The 21,792-nt window shown below is 30.9% G+C and overlaps 2 protein-coding genes across 3 annotated transcripts in view; one reads left to right on the forward strand and one right to left on the reverse strand.

Annotated features, from left to right (window-relative positions):
• The window catches only part of LOC145334086 (isocitrate dehydrogenase [NADP]-like), a 341,086-nt gene that overhangs the window by 250,797 nt on the left and 68,497 nt on the right, over positions 1-21,792 (reverse strand). The window lies entirely within an intron of this gene.
• The window catches only part of LOC145334088 (cdc42-interacting protein 4-like), a 111,131-nt gene continuing 92,938 nt past the window's right edge, over positions 3,600-21,792 (forward strand). For both annotated transcript variants that reach the window (XM_080179369.1, XM_080179371.1), the window contains exon 1: positions 3,600-3,639. The gene's annotated coding sequence lies outside the window, so the exon portion shown is untranslated. The remainder of the gene's footprint in view (positions 3,640-21,792) is intronic.

Below are 21,792 nucleotides of genomic sequence, written 5' to 3' on the forward strand. Positions count from 1 at the left end.
ATAATGATAAACAAAATTACCCCCTTTGTAGATGAAGATTATTGTTCAAAATGTTTGGACACTGTTAGTTTGGATCGATCCATCCAACCATTCCGAAGTTTTTAGCCATCTAATATGATAAAGTGGTTATAAGACGTACCAGTGAAATTTACAGTCCAATGTCCTATCCCTCCCTGATAAAAGTCAGAGAGAATCAGGGAGTTGCTGTTAATTATGCTGGTCCCCAAAGTTTTACAAACACGTTTTCTTATTCAGAAACTTTGCTTTATAAACTTTGGGGACTTGATTGGGTTGTACAAACTATTAGTGTCAAAAAAAAAGAATAGGCCAGGAGAATCTTCTCAAAAAGTTTCAGTATTCTATTAACAGCCGAATAATTTGTATAACCCTTATATCTATCCCCCATCACATGCTGTTATAAAAGAAACAAAGAAAAAACAGACTTACTATAAAAAGAAAAAAAACTGCTTTTTATTTATAGGTTATTTAGCGTTTTCATTGGTTATCATACGAAATTGTTAATTACATTTCTCAAAAAATAGCACGTCGCTATAGATGATTTTTCAGTATGTCTGAGTACCGGTTCAAATCCAGCGGATATTAATCGGTTTGGAAGCCATGCTCAAAAAAAATATTCTTTTAGCTATTAATAAACTGTTGGTTATATTAAAAACTAAGCCATTGAGTTATTTCTCGCATCGTATTATAAACAGCTTTCCGCGGATATAGAATGTACAATTATAAGATTAAAACCAGTCTTTTTAGCCCCGAGGTGCCGAAGGCACGGGCTAAAAAACTGGTTTTAATCTTATGATTGTACATTTTTATATTCGTAGAACGCTGGATATAAAACGATGCTAGACATAGTTTTTTCGTATGGATGAGAACCGGTTCCTATCCACCGGATTCGAATGAATACGAGAAAAAATATTCTTTTAGCTATTTATAATTACTTGGTTATATTTAAAACTAAATCATTGAGTTATTTTTCTTTCTCTCTTTCTTTTATTAGACATTAGATTTAAATTACTAGAGTGTTATAAATTATACTATAGTGACAGTCGATTTATTATTACTTGGGTGTTGCATCAGATTTCATAATCATATTTAAAATACTAGTGTTAAAAATTATACTAAATCGACAATCGATATATCATTACTTGGATGTTGCATCAGATTTACATGTAATCTGATAAAGTGATGCTCAAAATACCCCCTATTCACCCCCTTTATCCTATCCCCTCATGACCAGTAAATGAGGTCCATATTATCAAGCTAAAAAGAAGACAATTTTTCCCTGTCAATATATCCATATAAATTCTATATCCATTATATTGACTTAACACATTTATTTAAAAAAAAAATGGTTTATTAATAAATTTGCCTTATAATTAAATAACTTTTATAATAAGTTAACAACTACTACTTTTATAACTACATTCTTATAATATTAAGTATCAAGATCTTTTTTTTGTCTGAAGCTATAGATCTCCGAGAATTATGGACAGAATAAGTTGTTCTTTTCAAAGAAACTTTATAAATGTCTTGTGGTGGGTTAAAGCTATTTTCCGAGCCTTGGAGCAAAGCACATAGTATTACATAAAGTAGTAATATTTGTTGTCTAAGGCTTAAGATTTAAACTAAACTGATTGAGGTCTCCTTTTAAGGAAACTTCAAGTAGGTCCTGGGATGGTTTTAAGCTATTTTTTTGGATTAAATATCGACAATATGCTCGCAGTAAACCCTCTAATGTGAACTCTATAATCAGACTTGCAAATCTAATTTGGATGAACTCCAATTTAGTTTCCGAAAGTGTACCTAGCGTCCGCGTCCTATCTCGAAATTTGCTACTAGCTAAAAAAGCTTCAAACCTCCAAAAAACAAATCAAAATTTTAAACATTAAAATTTTTCAATGTATAATGTACAAATCGCTTTGTTTTCACAAATATTTAAGTAGCTGAAAATAGGGTCTGCAATAATTGGGTTATCTGCTGTACACTTTAGGAAACTAGGGCTCGAATAGGAAATCCATTTGGAGCTGATCCTAATTTGATTAGTTGCGCCAACTCCTAGGGGGGGTATAGAATAACCAGTTGGACATCTAGATAGATAGATAGATAGAAAGAAAGATAGATAGATAGATAGATAGATAGATAGATAGATAGATAGATAGATAGATAGATAGATAGATAGATAGATAGATAGATAGATAGATAGATAGATAGATAGATAGATAGATAGATAGATAGATAGATAGATAGATAGATAGATAGATAGATAGATAGATAGATAGATAGATAGATAGATAGATAGATAGATAGATAGATAGATAGATAGATAGATAGATAGATAGATAGATAGACAAGTAAATAGATAGATAGACAAGTAGATAGATAGATAAACTGACCCCTTTTCAAGCCAACCTAAAATTAGACCATTATCAAAATTTTTAATTTTAGCCCAATATTTTTGAAACAAATATTGAAATTACTATTTTAGTTACACTCAAATTTTCAGGGATACGACAATGGACGATAAATTTATGTACAGCCCAAATTCTGATAAATAAAAGTACCCCTCCTGTAGATTACATCATTGGCGGAAAAGTTTAGTCATCTAATTGTAAAAAAATGGTATGTCGATATTTTGTCAGCCACAATCACTTATCTATTAAAGCTAAAAAGTCGACATAAAGTATGGAGCTCAAGTCCAGTTTTGCCAGAGACAAATTATCTTCGTTACACCTTTCCCTGTACTATATAAATCGATATATAATTAATTAGATGTTACACCAGGTTTTCATGTACTCTAATAAAGTAATACTCAGAGCTGGCTAAATTAACGATACCCCACAACCACCTTTTTTTATTCTTTACCCTCCCCTCCAACTTAATGAACGAACTGACCAATAAATGAGGTCCATATATTAGCAACCTAAAATGGCGATAAATTTTCTCCTGTCAATATATCCACGTAAATTATATCCAGTACTATAAAAGAACACGCAATTTAAGATGATTTGGATAAATTTTCTTTACAAGTTTTTGAAAAAATGTCTCTTCAATGTTCTAAAATATTTTATCAAAAAACGTCTGTATGAAGAGAGATAAAAAGTCATTGCAGAAAAATAGCCCAAAACCGTCCTATTTAATGCTTCCCTAAAATGGAAGTGCAGTGGTTAGCGAGATTTTAACTGTTAGACACTGTCAAATAAATTACTTCACTTTTTTTCTATTTTCAAGATTTAGCCTTTTTGTAATGTATAAATAATTCAAATAAAAAATACCAGTCTTAAATTTAAAATGAAATACATATTTCAATCATTAGTTAATCAGAAATAATTAATGGTTGAAACGGTTGTACATTTACCTTCATGAATTAACCATTTAAAATTCAATAAAATTTTCCAAAGTTTTTAAGTTAACGAATAAGTAAACAGCATATAAACTTTGGGGACTAGTGTAATAAACAACCCAATATCCCCTCGCTCTCTGCATAGATATATACCTAACTGTCAAAGTAATATTTTAAATGGATATCACAAATCTAACATGTCAAAATTTAAATAAAATTATAATAATAAATTTAATTTTGTTTTAGGTATTGACTAATTATATGTGAAAATATCAATACACAAGGTAAAAGATTTTATATTTTATCAAAATATTTCGAAAGATGCTTCAGAAATTAATTATAATCCTTAAATTTGATTTTGTTTCTTCGACTAGCTAAACCCAAAAGTTCTACTGTTGACTTGACATACACTATTCTTATTTATTGTCGACAGTAAAACCTTTTTTTGATGCCTAAGAAAATTGCCTAAATTCAGCATACCCTTTAAGGACATGTCCTCATTTTTAGGACTTGATTATAGATATGTTTTTCATATAATATGGTACCTTATTGTCCTAGGAATCATACAAAAAAATGTCAAAAAGTTTTTTAAAATCAGCATATAACTATTGCTGCGTTTTCTAAATCGTACCTAACTCTTATAGGAATCATCATGCAAAGTTTGAAAGCTATAGGACTTTTCTAACATGCTTCAAATAACATTTAAAGCTATCCATTACGGACGTACGGACCAAACGTACATAAAGTAGCTACGCTACTAAAAAATGCAATTATGCTACGTTGATAACAAATTAATCTGATTTCCTACTGATTTCAATACATAAAAAACTCCATGCTAAAACTGCCAAGGATAATTTTATCCATACGTAGAGCAGCTATAAATATTCTTCTTAAATAAATTGATAGTTATTAAATGGGTTATTATGGGATAAGACAATGTAATTTAAATTTATATACACCCCTTATAATAACAAAATGACATAATATTATCAAAATGGTAATAATATTTAAAACCCCTACTCCCTCTCTAGTTAATATAGAAATGACTTATCTAGACGTTTTTTTTATTGACGTACAGACGTACTTACAAAGAGTAGCTGCGCTACCAAACAAGAATGACAACATTGTACCTTGTTGTCCTAGGAATCATTACAACAAAAATGAGATAAATAGTATAATTACATCATACTAATTCATTGTCAATAAGGTTAAAAATCAGCATTGTTTTAAATGGACGTATGGACTTTATGTTAATGAGTATAAAGTTGGTACGATTTCTAAATTTTAATTAACTACTACAGGAATCACAATTTTAAGTTTGAAATCGATAGTACAATTCTAACTTGTCTAACCGTTAAGGATGGATGGACCGACTTTAATTATAAGAAAGCTCCGCTTTAAAAAAGTGTATGCCAAAACGATAACTAGAAATAATCTATATAAGGAATTCTATAAAAAAATCGCCCTTGATAATCTAAATATTTTCTTTAATAGTCATTTATCGTATCGTATTATAGACAGCTATCCGCGGTTGTTACAATGAAAAAATTATTAGATTAAAACCAGTTTTGTTTGCCCTGATTTTTTTTTTATTATTCGCAAAAAATTGTCTATAATATGATGATATTTCAGTATGATCAAGGACCGGCTCTTGATATATTAATAGGTTTTGAAGCCATATTGGAATAAATGTAAGTTACTTCGCCCCTAGCCTCTAGGGTGAGGGCGAAGGATGTCTGGAAAATAGCCTAAATCCGCTCTAAGACATTAACAAAGTTAGAAAGTACAATTTAATCTGACAAGAAATTTCCGAGATCTTACGCTTCAGACAAAAAAGCATCATATTTTTAAACTAGCAACTAAGGGTTTTGTATTCTGATATTAGTTAGACGATGCTCAGATATTTTCTCCTTCGAATTAACCCTTTGATTATAATTAGTGGTTAAAACGATTAAACACTCAACCTAATAAACAAACCAATCAAAATTCAATGAAGGCCTTAAGCCAACGAATAAGAAAACTTTATTTTAAAACTTTGGGGGCTAGTGTAATAAACACCCCGTTGTCCCCTCTCTCTCTGAGCTTTACCACTTTATTGCAATTGACCCATAGTGACTTGACCCTGAAATAATATGGCATTGGGTTTTAAGTCCTAAGGCCTTTATAATGTAACAGTAAGATTTTATGCTCTGACAGGGTCATATTATAGTGTAATATTGATAAATAATTGGGTTTAGGAAACCGCCAAGTTTGACATTCCTTGCTCGCACCCATGGGGACTTCCTTCCATACCACAGTCACGTTTTTTCGTTGCCGCAGATATTCTAAAAAAAATTCGGTGGGAAAGGGGTTATTTGGCTTCTGAAGTTTTTGACTCTTAATCATCTTTGTTGCATTGGGTACTCTTATTGAATTATGATTTGTCATTTAAAATCTAGTAGTTCCTTTACTTTTTAACCAATAATTTAATATTAGGGGTGTTGTTTTTATTATTAATGGGGATTTACATTAATTTATAGTCCATTGTCTTATCCCTTTTGATTCCTATAAAAAAAACATTTTTTATGCTATGTTCAAAGGACACCTTTTAGGTCTTACTTACATTCACACATTTGAAATTTTAAAATTCTTGAAACCATTAACAATTAGGGATGGAGTACTGTGAGTACTTTTATTGCAAATAAACTGTAGTTACTTCTAAAGGTTCGAGATTAAAAGTATAGTATAAATAAAATTATATAGGAAAGGACAGGCGCAATTTCAATACATAATTTAGGTTAGGTTAAGTAAGAGTTAGAAGAGCCCCACATGGACCACTGCATTGTAGTTTAGGACCCCATGTGCTCATGAAATAGGTTTGAGCGAAAGAATCTTAAAAGAACTAGATGCTATACTAAAATGCTTCTTTCTAAGAAAACACTTATGTAAAAAATGGGCGGAAAAAGGGTGTTAAAAATTGATTTTTTATCACGTCGTTTGTCTGGACCTAAGGTGGACTTTTTTTAGACGTTAGTTGAGCAGCGAAGCTTCGCTGCTATATACTTTTTCTGTGAGTCATTCCATGGTTTCTATTTTATATGTATACAAAAAAAAATTAGGCAAAAAAATGTTAATTATTTTCAAATGAGTAGCAACTCTAGAAAATTTAGAACCTCTTTTGCTATTGAATGTTTTAAATTAGTTAGACTATTCAATTAAGAATGTGTTAAGATATCATAATCTTATTAATTTTCATTTATAACTTAAAATTTACTTATATAAAAAAATAGCATGTTATATGTTACAATGGATTTAAAACACGTGGATATATTGACAGGGGGAACTTTGTCGTCAATTTAGGTTGCTATTATGAACCTAATTTATTGGGCAGTTCATTAATCCATTACGAGGGGAGGGAATGGCTTAAAAGTGTAGATTGGGAATATCGTGATATTAGCCAGCTACGAGTATCACTTTATTAAAGTACATAAAAATCTGGTGTAACATCCAAGTAATAATATATATTTATGTTGCGTTGCTTATGAACATTATTACCCTTGTTTATTTCAATAAAAAGACATTTATTTTAATGTCCATGTCTTTCAAACTTCCTATTCCGTTATAGCTTTGAAACCGGGTGACATCCGATGGATTTAAACTGGTCTTGGTATCGTACTATGGACAATCCTCCAAGAATGATCAAATAAAAACCATTAAGTTACTTCTTTGGTGGCCTGGGCCTTTGCCCACTCGAGACCAACAAAACTGAATTTAATCTTGCATTTTTCTCTCCGCGGAAAGCTGTCTATAATACTATGTGATAAATAACTATTCTTGTATTGTCCAAGGGTTAATATCTACTATTTAATTAATAGATTATAATAAATAGAGTTCTCATAACTTTTAATAAAAAGCAGAAAGGGAGGGGACAGTTAACTGGAAAATATACCCCCCGCCCAAAAATATAAACTCATTTTGTCATTCGTTAGTTTAGAAACATTGAATTTTGAATATAGTAGTAAGGTTATTTTTGTCTGAAGCTTATGATCTCAATAACTAATGAACCGATTAGATTCTCCTGTGATGGTTTTAGGCTATTCTATTTATAAGTTTTAGTTTTAGTTTTTAGATAGTTTTTGGCTATTTCTCTAGCCCCTCTCTGTCCTTTGGAGTCCCTACTAAAGCTTTGTGTATATAGACATTTCAACCCCATTCGGTATTATGTTGTATTATCTGTGTAATTGACTCCATTATTTTGATAGGTGGTCTATTACATTAAGATAATTTTAGAGGTCAGGTGTTAATAAATTCAGGGGTCTAAAGGGATAAGACAATGACCGATAAATCAATGTACATCCCCAATGATAAAACTCTAAATTTCCCCTTCTGTAGATTACAATTAGTGGTTAAAACGTTTAGACACTCAACTTAATGAACCAGCCAATCAAAATTCAATTAGGTCCCCAAAGTAGTTTGGCCAACAAATAAGAAAAAGTTAATATGAAACTTTGAGGACAACTGTAATAAACAGCCCAATGCCCACCCTTTCCTTGAATTTTATTACAGGGAGGGAGGGGACATTGGACTGGAAATTTTACTGGTGAAAAAAGTTTTGTTAACACGCTTAGGGGGACAAAGTGTCTCTAAAATCAGCCATGTGACGTCATAAAAATGACGGAGATGAGAGGAGAAGTGGGAAAGAAAACCTCTAAAAAAGAGATGGATAATAACACGTACTCTCTTATTCGTTGTGTTAAAATTAGTAAGAAATTTGTAATCTATCTTGATTGGTTTGTTTAAATTGTTCACCCAATAATTTTAATCAACAAATGGGGTAATTTTGTCTATCATCGTTGAAAATAAACATTAATTTATCGTCCATTGTCTTATCCTTTAAGGTCCCTCCTAAAACAAGATAAGTATAGCGACAAGAAGAAAATAGAATAGATTGATAGAAAAAAAAGATATATGATTTGATGGACGGTTAGATAGATGGATATCTAGAAATTAGACTTATAGATGGATAAAATATTAATGGATGAATTGACATTTGATAATAAATTAAGGTGTCATAAAATCCTTGAAAAAATGCCTTCTTTACAGTAGCGAAGCTACGCTATGATTATTTTAGGTCTGTACGTCAAATTGTAGGGATCTTTAGGGATAAGACAATGGATAATAAATTGATTTACACCAATCGATTATGAGAAACAAAATTATCCCTCCTTTAGAAATTATCAGTAGAAAAAAAGTAAAAGAAAATATGTAAACATTAGAGTAAAATAATAGAAGGGGAAGAGGTTAAGTAATTGTAGGTCCCCACCCCGTGGATCCTGTGCAGACTTTTAATTGGGTCTTTGAATATCAGCCAATAGTGTCGTCAATATTAACACAGCCAAGTCCCTACAAAAGAGCAGAAAGCAATTTTCTAGGATAGAAAAAGGTCCCCAAGTCAGGGGCCAGGTAGTTGTCTTGGTTATACTCTACTTAATACATTTATTATGTAAACGTTTTAACCAATAATAGGGTCAGTTTTTTTTTGTCTTTTTTGGGGGGAGGGTTTGGGTTGTCCCACCCCCAAGAAAATAGCTTAAAACCACCACAGGACCATTAGATATATTCCCTGCAGAGTATAATCCAATCGGTTTAGTAGTTACCGAGATCTTAAGCTTCAGACGGACGGACAGACAGACAGACGAACATCAAGCTACTTTGTATTATTTATTGTTTCGCCACTCAAGGACATAACTATCATAATGTTTAATTTCCGAAGATTATAAAGTTATAATTTTGTTAAATAATGAGAAAATTTATAATTGATCATTTATTATGTTTAACTTAATAAATATATTAATAAATTAAGTAACCTTTTAATATACAAAGATGACAACATTCACTAAAATATAAATACAATTTTCAAGTATAGCTTGATTAATATCTGCTAGATAAGAACCGGTCCTCAGCCATACTAATAAATCATGTATAGCATATAGGAATTCTTTGCTCAATTTGTGCTAGTGATTTATAACTTTTAGTTTATTTTTCTGTCTATGCTTTTCTTAAAGTTAATCTTTGTTACATTATGATCTAATGTCCATTTTAGATATTTTCAACAATAATTTTACATGCTCCAATTATCCTTTACTTGATTCTTGAATGTTGATTCCTAGTACGATAATAATCGATACATAATTTCTTGGATGTTGCACCAGATTTTCATGAGCTCTAACAAAGTCATACTCGCAGCTGGAAAAAAACGATACCCCCTTATCAATCCCCTTTTACCACATCCCCTCCTCTACTAATGGGTGAACAATAAATGAGATCCATATTAGCAAGCCAAACTGTTGACAAATTTTCTTCTGTCAATATATCCACGTATTCTATATCCATTAATATAAAACAATATATAAGCCTAAAAATGTATTTTAAACTCGTAAATTAAAGCGAGCACGCATATAAAGTGAAAACGCCTATGTCTTAATGATTCAAACGTGTTAGAACAAGAACGATAACTGCAAATAGAGGCGAAGCTTTTGGATAAAAATCATTCTGATATCCGTTTTTTAAAAGGGAGGAAGGGAGGGGATATTGGGCTGTAAATTACACTGGTACCCAAAGTTGTAGAATCACGTTTTACCATTTGTTGAGCAATAAACTTTGGGTACTTATTAAATCCTGATTTAAACCAATAATATTAATCTCCAAATGGGGTAGTTTTTGTTTATAATCTATTAATCATTGGAAACATAAATTATTGTTCATTATCTTATCCCTTAAGATTCATGAAAAAGGTAACTTAACCATATACCAACAGACGATAATCAATTATAGAGTAGCTTCATTCCAAAAATCGTGAAAAATGAGTTTTATATTAAATATTAAAACACGAAAAAAAATACTAAGAAAAATATAAGATATTGATATTTTAAATTTACAACTATCGGAAGCGCCCCTAGCATTTACCTAAAGGGTCTGTAATCAAATTTAAAGGGAGGGGGCAGAAAAATAGGCCAAAACCAACTCTAGAATGTAATTTAAATATACCTTACTGACGATATAATTCTGTTTTACACCTAAAAGAATGATAATTTTACTAATATTTTCAATTAAAAGCATTTTTCAAGTGTTCAGATTTTTAAGATCTGTTACTAAAGAAGAATGATAATTTTATTAAGACATATTACGATATAAATAAAGTGTAAATATTCTTTTAAAAGGCCTCGCTAAATTATTTCATGTTCACTATTAAAATTTGATTTTAAAATAACAAGGATGATAACTTGTGAAGCAAAGAAACAAAAACAAATTCTTTAATATATATATATGAGGCTCATGGAAAAGAAGAATCTTCTCAAAAAAATCTTTTTATAATCCAATTTAGTAATTTCCTTTCCAGTATGGCCTCGAAACCGATTAATATCCGCTGGATTAAAACTGGTTCTCCGCCATACAGAAAAATCATGTTTAGCATCGTATTACAGACAATTTACCTCGAATATTAAAATAAAATAAAAATCAATTGGTATCCCTCGGGGTTAACACTAATAATAATCTTATAATTTTTCATTTTAATATCCGCGAAAAGCTGTCTATAATATGAGCAATAAATAACTATTATTGTCTCTTATTGACGTACGGTCGGACAGACGGACATACAGACATACATAGAGTTGCTGCGCTTCTCGCAAATCTGATTAAAAAGACGGAAGTTTTTGATATTCATAAAAATTAATGTCATCATATTTTGTATATTTAATAGTGTTTTTACAATGATTGAGAAAAATACATTTTTTTGCTATATAACCTATCTCTTAAATTAATCTATCTAATAATTTATTTATCTATCAATCTATTTATCTGTCAATCTATCTATTTATCTATTTATCTATCGATCTATTTATCTATTAATCTATCTATCTAATAATCTATCTATCTATCAATCTATTTATCTGTCAATCTATCTATCTATTTATCTATCTATCAATCTATTTGTCTATCAATCTATTTGTCTATCAATCTATTTATCTGTCACTCTATCTATCTATTTATCTATCTATCAATCTATTTGTCTATCTATCTATCAATCTATCTATCAATCTATCTATCAATCTATCTCTCAATCTATCTATCAATCTATCTATCAATCTATCTATCAATCTATCTATCAATCTATCTATCAATCTATCTATCAATCTATCTATCAATCTATCTATCAATCTATCTATCAATCTATCTCTCAATCTATCTCTCAATCTATCTATCAATCTATCTCTCAATCTATCTATCAATCTATCTCTCAATCTATCTATCAATCTATCTATCAATCTATCTATCAATCTATATATCAATCAATCTATCAATCTACCAATCCACCTATTAATCTATCTATTAATCTATCTATCAATCTATCTATCAATCTATCTATCTATCTATCAATCTATCAATCTATCAATCTATCAATCTATCAATCTATCAATCTATCAATCTATCAATCTATCAATCTATCAATCTATCAATCTATCAATCTATCAATCTATCAATCTATCAATCTATCAATCTATCAATCTATCAATCTATCAATCTATCAATCTATCAATCTATCAATCTATCAATCTATCAATCTATCAATCTATCAATCTATCAATCTATCAATCTATCAATCTATCAATCTATCAATCTATCAATCTATCAATCTATCAATCTATCAATCTATCAATCTATCAATCTATCAATCTATCAATCTATCAATCTATCAATCTATCAATCTATCAATCTATCAATCTATCAATCTATCAATCTATCAATCTATCAATCTATCAATCTATCAATCTATCAATCTATCAATCTATCAATCTATCAATCTATCAATCTATCAATCTATCAATCTATCAATCTATCAATCTATCAATCTATCAATCTATCAATCTATCAATCTATCAATCTATCAATCTATCAATCTATCAATCTATCAATCTATCTATCAATCTATCAATCTATCTCTCTATTTATCTATCAATTAACTTTTTTTTGCTATTATTTAAAACTTTTTGACTAGATATCAAAGCACCAATCAAAAATGTTAATGATAACAAGGGACCTAAAGGGATAAGACAATGAACGATAAATTGATTTTAATCCCCAATTTTAATCGTAATGTTATTCATATATAATTTAAAAAAAAAACAATGATCGCTTACTCAATCATTAAAACAAAAAATCAAGGGAATGAAAGGACAGTAGTGATAAATTAATCTTTGCAACAATTCTCTTGAATAATGGGAGGAGATAGGATTGTAGATTATTATCTTATCCCTATATCCCTGAAGTGTGCACAGACAATGAAGGCGCGTGCCTTGATTGTCATGCGCGTCAAAACAAAACAAAAAATGAACTACAAAAATATTTACAAAATTGATAAATTATTACTTGGATGTTGCACCAGATTTTCATGTTCTCTAATAAATTGAAACTCGCAGTGGGCTAAAATGTCGATAATAATCTTTCCACTTTACCCCTTCCTCTCCCCTTCTTCTGAATGAACGAACTGATCAATAGATGAGTTCCATATTAGCAACCTAAAGTGACAATTTTTCCCAATCGTAATATCCATGTATATTCTATATCCATTCAGAAAATAAACTACTAAAATTTTAACAAGGACGGTTATGGTAATTTTGTTTTTCATCATTCAGGATGTATATCAATTTAACTGCCTTTGTATTATTCTAGCTTCTAGTAAAACAAAAATAATTAAACTATTTAATATTCTAATGAAATTTTTTAAATTTTAGGTATGTTAAAGAGCTCTAAAACTAGATGATGAAAGCAAAGAAGTATTTCAATTTAAAACTACATTTCAAATGTATTTTAGTACTGCAGCTACTCTATATCTATGGTTAGTCTGTCCGTCTGTCTGTATGACAGATAAAGTTAACTAAAAGAAATTTTCACTAGCAAATTAATTTAGTTTCTTTCTACTATTTCAAAACTTTTTTTTCTAGAAGCCTTAGTTTTAAAAAATATACTTCAAATTGTTCCCTAGAAGTATCATTATAATAAAGTAAAAGAATCTCACAAACCGCTGAACCGATCGGGCTCTCCTTAACAGGGTAGATTCTCATAGGTCCCGGGAAGGTTTATACTTTTTGGGGGAGGGTACCACCACCCTTCCAAGAGAAACCACAAAAAAATCGAATTTTTTTCCTATAGAGACTCCAACGCAAAATAGCAAGGTTTCGTATTTAAAAAAAAAACATTTAAATTACAGGCCTCTAGAAGCATAGCCGCTAGTATGTATATACATGAACACTTGAACCGACATTAAAGATATCTTATGCCGCAAATTGTTTTTTTTTATATTTTTTTGTACCACCTTCTCAATAATTTAAAACAACGCATATTAATATTGTTGTCATTAGAAGATCAAATTTTAATATCTATCTATCTATCTATCTATTTGTCTGTCTGTCTGTCTGCTTAATCTTATGCAACTGTACGTTTTTTTTGGTTCTTTGTCAATCTATCTATCAATTTATTTATGTGTTTGTTAGTCTATCTATCTATTTATTTATCTGTCAGTTTGTTTGTCTGTTTAGCCATCTGTCAGTTAGTTCACTTCCTATTTATTTATTTATTTGTCTGTCTGTCTGTATATCAAACTTTCTGTCTATCTATCTATCCATCTGTCTGTTAGTTCTCTATCTATCTATTTATCTTTTTTTCCTGTTTGTCTATCTTTATCTGTATCTATCTTTTTCTATCTAACTATGAATATAATTCTATCTATTTATTTGTCTGTCTGCTTTTCTGTCGTTTTATCCGTCTTATAGTATATATATTTGTTTGTTTGTTCTTTATCTATCTATCAATCTTTCTATCTATTTATTTATCTATCTATCTAACTATTTACAAATCTATCTATCTATTAATTTAAAATAATATTGTACGCATTTTTTTGCGTAAATTGCGGGCTTTATTAAATTCGTTTCATCAAACAGCTGGAGATATTTAGATTTGGTAGCGTTCGGAAGGGGGGTGTAAAACCCCCTTTGAAATTTAAATTGAGAAGGGAAGTCTTCGCCCTTTTTGAGGGGGTTTAAAGTTTGCTTAAACACCCCTTTACCCCCACCCCCTATAATTACATAGATGCAAATTTTCTGAGACATATCGATATTTCCCCCATCTTTGATTGTGGCTTATTGTCCTATGAATCACCATCTTTAATATCAAACTTCCGATATAGCATAACTCTGTTCCTTTCTTGAAAAGGTTTATGGAATTTTAAACATTTAAAAAGTATTTACTTATTGCATCAAAGATTTTTAATCAAAACTTAATTAAAAAACTTTGAATGGTTTAAAAACGAAGTCATTACTCTAACCAAGGTTTTAAAGTAAAAATACTCAAAAACAAAACTTTAGTAATATTCAAACTTTTAAAGCATATTTTTAATCCACATTAGGGGTAATTATGTTGATTGTAAAAGGAGTTGAATAATAGTTATTACTTTGTAAGTTGTAATGTTTTGTTCCAAAAAACAGGCTGTTCTTATAACTACACTCAGTTAAGACTTTTAGAGAAAGATCATGCAAAATAAAGGGTCAATTGTTTAGATTGATATGATGAATATTCAATAAGTTTTTGTAGTTGTTTTATTAGACAACCAGAGGTGGATTCTTAAAAAAATTTTTTGCTCACTGCCTCACTAAAATTAGTGAGGCTAGCTAAAAATTTTTGTGAAAAATCCTCCAAAATCGCATTTAAAATCTACAAAAAATAAACAAAATCTTATATTAATAACCCTTTTATGATTTTATTTAATTTTTGTAGATTTTTTTTATGCGATTTTGGAGGATTTTTCACAAATTTTTTTGAACAAGCCTCACTAATTTTATTGAGGCAGTGAGCCAAGAAGTTTTTTTTAAGAATCCACCTCAGATTTTTGTGGAATGATTTGAGGTTTGTAGTAATTGACCAAGGTCTTGTCTATCCATTTATATGTCTGTCTGTCCATCTGTCTCTCTAATTTTGTTCATGTTCATTCATCTATCTATCTATCTACATGATGTTTTCATTAAACCAACTAACAAGGAAGAAAAGTACAGAGGGGGGGGGGGATTTTACTGTAAATTACACTGGTAACCAAAGTTCTATAAGAGCTTTTTCTTTTTTTGCTAAAAAACTTTGGGAACCTTTGTTAAAACTTTATTGGTTGGTTTAAACTAGCAGTGTCCAAACTTTTCAACCAATTCTTTTAATCTACAGAAAGGGATGTACACCAATTTATCATCCATTGTCTTATCCTTTAAGATCCCTGCTAAAATAAAAGATTGACGTACATACCTAAAGATGTGTATTATATTGAGTTGCTACGCCTAAAATTGTGCTTCACAGTTCTAGGAATTGTCTGTAATACGATGTTATACATGATTTTTCTGAGAACCGGTTCTAATTGAGCGGAAATTATTCGGTTTCGAAGCCATGCTGTAAAAGTGTCTATTTGAATTTTGATAGAAGGTTTTAACTTCTTTGGACGATTTTAACAGATTTATTCATTAAAGACGGGCGTATGGACTTGGACATATCCTAATTTTAGAAAACCTTTGCGCTTTGAAATATTTAAGTTATTTGTTTCTGTTTAAAGTGTGAGAAAAAAATGATTTAAATGTTAAAAAACTCAAATAAATTCTTAATTAGTTTCGCGTACAATAAAATTTGAACACCTATCTAAAACTTTCATGGAATAGGATAGAATAAAAATAAGACCTAGAACATTTTTTTATAGCATCGTACTATAGACCGTTTTCCGCGGATATTAAAATGAAAAGTCATAAGATATAAACCAGTTTTGTTAGCCCTGAGGGCCATCAGAACAAACTCTGAGGTTCTAATCCAGCGGATATTAATCGGTTTCGAAGCCATACTGGAAGGCGTATTTCAATTGAACAATTTTCTATGTGTAGTCAACAAAACAAGTATAATTATGTCCATAAGTAGAGCAGCAATAACAAGGTGATTTCCTATTAAGGTAGACCAAGAAAGAAACCTTATATATAAATAGCAGGATGTCTGTTCTACGGTCTACCCCCTGATCTTAAATTTGCAGTAAGTAAAATATAATTGTGTGAGATAATTAATAACTCACATGTAAGCTACAGAAATGTCAGAATTTGGATACAGCCAGTTGATACTTTAATGAAATTAATGACAGTAAATTTTATCACATTTATATAAAAATTCTATCTTATAAATACTATTGTGTTCTTATTTTTTTAACACTGAAAACATTATATTACGTTGAAAATGAAAAAAACAATAAAATCATGTTAAAGAAATGTTATAATTTTTGCAAATTTATGTTTACGTTTTCTTATTTAACTGATTTTTAATTTTGTATAAGAGCCGACTTGCGGAAAAAATATCAACTATATACTATTGATTTTACAGTTACTTGCTTTGAAATCTACTAGAGGAACACTATAATTACCATATGTCTATTTGTAAATCGATTAAATTATAATTATCTTTAAATTAAAACAGGATATTTGTCTGTGCTAAAAGAACTACTGAACCAATAAGTCCATGGAACGTTTATAACTAAGTTAATTTATTTTTGAAATGCAAATTTTAAAAATTTTAACCGATTAAGATATGGATTGTCGTTCGAAGCAACCTTTTAGAAGGGAGAAAGGGGACATTGGGCTGTTTATTACAGTAGTCTCCAAAGTATTATGATATTATTTTTCTTATTCGTTGGCTTAACAACTTTGGGGACTTTTATTGATTGGTGGGTTCATCAAATCAATTGTCCGTTTCAACTTCTGATTGCAGTCTACAATAGGGGTAATTTTGTGCATCATCATTGATGATTTACATTAATTTATCGGCCATTGTCTTATCCCTTTAGATCCCTAGCCTTTTAGAGTAGAAGCGCTTATAAAAAAAATTCTCTACCTGTCTATTTATCTACATTTATTTTATCTATGAAGCTTTTCTTTAATAGATTTGTTATAGATTCTAAGAACACATAAATTGGCTTTAGATTCTTAGTAGATAGATAATTCTTTAAACTGTTGTCTTCTATAATACAAAGTAGAACGATGTCTGTCCGTCTGTCTGTCCGTCTGTCCGTCTGTCCGTCTGAAGCTTAAGATCTCAGTAACCACTGAACCGATTGGGCTCTACTCTTCAGGGAATATACCTACTGGTCCTGTGATGGTTTTAAGCTATTTTCTTGGGGGGTGGGACACCCCCAACCCCCCCAAAAATGAAAAATACCCCCCCCAAAAAAAAAAAATTTTTTTTTTACTTTTTCTTTTTAAATCTAAAATACGAAAAATTAGGTTGATCAAACCTCTTGGGGCAAAGCCCCTAGAGGCTAGGGGCGAAGCCGCTAGTGTTATATAAAGTAGTGAGGTTAATTTTGTCTTGAGTTCTCTTTTTAGGTAGGCTTCACTTAGCTCATGTAATGGTTTTAGGCCATTCTATTTTTAGATTTAAGACTTTGCATGGTTTACAGCTTTTTTTCTAGCCCCTTTCTGCCTTTTCCAATATAGAGACGCTTAGGCTAAAGCGTAGCCTCTAGTAGATAGATAATTCTTAAAACATATAAAATCGAAATATATTAACATTAGAACAACTAAATGTTTGCGTGTGTGTATCTGTGTAACTATGTAGAGACGTATTGTCATACAGATCCTAACTATAGAGTAGCTTCGCTACTATTTAAAGCCACCTACCTATTCATACCTTACATTAATACTTATGACAGGCGAATTCTAGGTCGGATTTTGTACAGTACATATACTGTACTAATTGCTCAAGTTTTTACAGATTTTTCATTTTCTAAAATATACAAAACATCCCTAGTGATTCTCAAAACCAAATATCCTATTAAAGATTAAGATCTTAATATCTACAGAATTAATTAGGTTCTTTTTTATTTATTAAGTAAGCTTAACATAAGGTCCTGTGATGGTTTAATTCAATTTAATTTTTATATTTAAGTCTTTGATTGGTTTTATGCTTTTTTACTAGTCACTCTTATGTCTATTTGGAAACAAAGGCTCCTAAATAATGGGGACGTAGCCGCTAGTCAGTTTATATAGTAAAAGAAGTATTTGTATTTGTACTTTATGAACTTGCATAAATTCTCAGACTACTGGATATATGTCGCCTTAATACCATCTTTAGAGTGTCGTAAATATCAACCATCAAAGTGTTTATACAATATTGCTAAATTTATACAATAGAGAAATAGTCCTACATAACAGATCTAAAGTATAGATGTATATACAGATATCTACCTCCCTTCCTTTTTCAAAGACCTCTTTCATCTGCTTCTAAATTATCTTCTGATACTTGGCTGTGTTAATATAATCAACACAATTAGTTGATTTTCAATGATCAAATAAAAAGGTTGCACAAGGTGGTTGCGATGGGGAGATACATTTATTTAATCCTTTCTCCTTCTAGTGTTTTACTCTAATTCCTACATTGTGATTTGTAAGAAACTTACATTTATTATTATTATTTTCATTTATATAATAAGTCAGCAATAGAAAAGGATATATATAGAATACGTGGGTATATTGACAGGGTATATTTGTCGTTGATTGAGGTTGCTTAAATGAACCTCAATTATTGATCAGTTCGTTCATTAAGTCATCAGAAGGGTAGGGGATGGGGTAAAGGGGGTGGAAGTGGGTATATTTAATTTAGCCATCTACGAGTATCACTTCATTGGAGTAAATGGAAATATAGTGCAACATCCAAGTAATAATATATCTATTGCTATGTAAAATTAAATTTCGTAGGAAAAAAAGCTTAAAACCATCCCAAGACTCAAACTTAAAATAAAAAAAACAAATATCATATTGTTAGCAAGATCTTAATGAACAGACAAAAATAATACTAGGATCGGATTTTTTCTAGATATTTTGCTATGCTAAGTTTTAAAATGAGGGGATTTGTAAAAACGTTGTCATAAAAATGGACAATATAAAAGGGTCTAGACATAGATGGGGGAATCCAATATATAATTACTTGGATGTTGCACCAGATTTAATATACTCTAATAAAGTGATACTAGTAGCTGTATAAAAAAAAAGATCCCATTACCCCATCCCCTATTACCTAATAAACGAACTGACCAATAAATGAGGTCCATATTAGCAACCTACATTGACTACAAATTTTCTCCTGTCAATATATCCATGTATTCTATAAATCCATTGATTTGGGCAAAGTTAAAACATAAAATTGACAATTTATTGCTACTCTGAAAGTCCAAAGATTTAGGTGTAGGACAATGGACGATAATTGATACAAAATGCACAATTTTTTGTCTGTAGCTTCGGATTTCGACAACCACTGAACCGAGTTGAGTTCTACATTCTCTGTAAGCTTCCTATACTGTCTTTTTTTAATATTTAAGTCTTGAGATGGTTTAAGACTATTTTTTGTTCGCTCTAACCCTTCTTATGCAGAGGTCATAGATACTAGGGACGAATCCACTAGTCCTATTATATACAGTTTTTTGTCAGAAGCTTAAGATTTTAAAAGCTACTGAACCGATTGAGTTCTGTTTTTAAGGGTAGCTTCACATATGTCCCGAGATGGTTTTATGCTATTTTTATTGTAGATTTAAGGATGGGTTTGGTATTTTTGAATCTTCAAATACAGTGCCCCTTTAAGCAAGGGGCGTAGACACTAGTATCTATAATACAAAGTAGAACGATGTCTGTCTGTCTGTCTGAAGCTAAAGATTTCAGTAACCCTTGAACCGATTGGGCTCTACTCTTCAGGGAATATACTTGTCCTGTGGTGATTTTAAGCTATTTTTTTTAGGGGGGAGGGGTTGGGACCCCCCATCCCCCACCCCCCAAAAAAATAAAAATTCCCCCTCCACCCCAAAAAAAATTGTTTTTAGGCAGTTACTTCACATAAAATGGCAGCACCAAAAATAATTATTTTTTAAAATTACCTCTTGTGGAAAAGCCCCTAGAGGCTAGGGTCTCAGCTGCTAGTAATATATATAGTGATGTAATTCTTTCTCCTACTGCATTATATAAATTAGCATGTATATATGTTTAAACAGCATAATAAATTTATTATTTGCATATAACATGGCGTGTCCTATTTGACCACCCCCATACCAATTCATTTAAAACAAGGACAATTATATACAAAAGTATAAACTAGCAGATATGCCACTAGAGGCCTCTAAGGGCACTTAAGTAGGAGGGAGAGGGGTGGGTGTGCTGGGTAATCGAGCACCCCTTTATTTTAAATAATTTTTTTTTCTCGGGCGATGTCTCTAAGGGGTGGTGGATCCTTCCCCAAAATGGTTGAAAACCTTACCAGGACCTATGAAGAGCTACATTGTAAAGAAGAACCATATATGTTCAGCGGTTAGCGAGATCATTTGGTATAGAACTTTTGACACTTTTTCACGTTCTCTTATTTGTTGGCTCAAAAACTTAGGATACTTTTATCAATCTTGATTGTTTAGTACACCCAATGATTGTCCATTGTCTTATCCCTTAAGACCCCTTATGATTATTTTTGCTAATATTATTCTCTGTTTTATTTCGCATAACTAATTATTTTAAGTAGGAGTTGTATTAGATGCGCATTCTTTTCCAGTGACTAAATTATTCAATAGTTGCGTGGAAATTCAAGTAAACAAGGATGACAACATCCATAAAAGCGAAGCACTGAAACGGAAGGACAAACGGACATTAACACTTGTATAGTGTCAGAACTAAATAATCAGAATATAAATGTCGAAGCAAAATTGTAAGTAAATTTGTTGAAAAACTGCTTGATACAGGATAATGTTTATGGACATACTTACATTTTTAGGACTTGATTATAGAGTTGATTCGCTTATAATATTGTACTTAGTTGTCCCAGGAATCAATATACCAAAAATCAGATCAAACGGATAATAAGCCCCTTACAGTCGGGCCCCTTGCCGCACCTTAAGCAGTCGGGGGGGGGGGAGCGTTCAACGCCCCCCTTTATTATCTCAGTTCCTATTAGAGCTAGAGGGCTAAAAATTTTTGTGCAAGTCCCCTGTTTGATAATGAATTTCCGACCTTAAGTAAGTCAAAGTCAATTTTCGCTTCCTTCACCCCTTTATTTAACAACCTTTGTTTTTAGGTCCTTTTTTACTGAAAAATTTCAAACGGCTGTAATTTTCTTATTTTTGAAGTTAGAAGAACAATTTTTTTACAGAAAATGTTTATCTTTATGTAAATTTTATATTAGAAATATCAAAACATAAATTTCAGCGGCCGCAGCTGTACTTGGCAGCTGCCAGTTGCCGCAGTCGGCGGTCGGCGGGAAAACGGCGGCGGATCTTTATGAAATTTTAATACGTTATGTAGACATGTAAGGAAAGCTTAAGTTTAAAATTTGAAGTCTCTAAGTCAAAAATTGCGGTCACAGGA

Source organism: Acartia tonsa, chromosome 12 (genome assembly GCF_053477335.1).
Source record: "Acartia tonsa isolate MP-2025a chromosome 12, ASM5347733v1, whole genome shotgun sequence".
NCBI lineage: Eukaryota > Metazoa > Arthropoda > Copepoda > Calanoida > Acartiidae > Acartia > Acartia tonsa.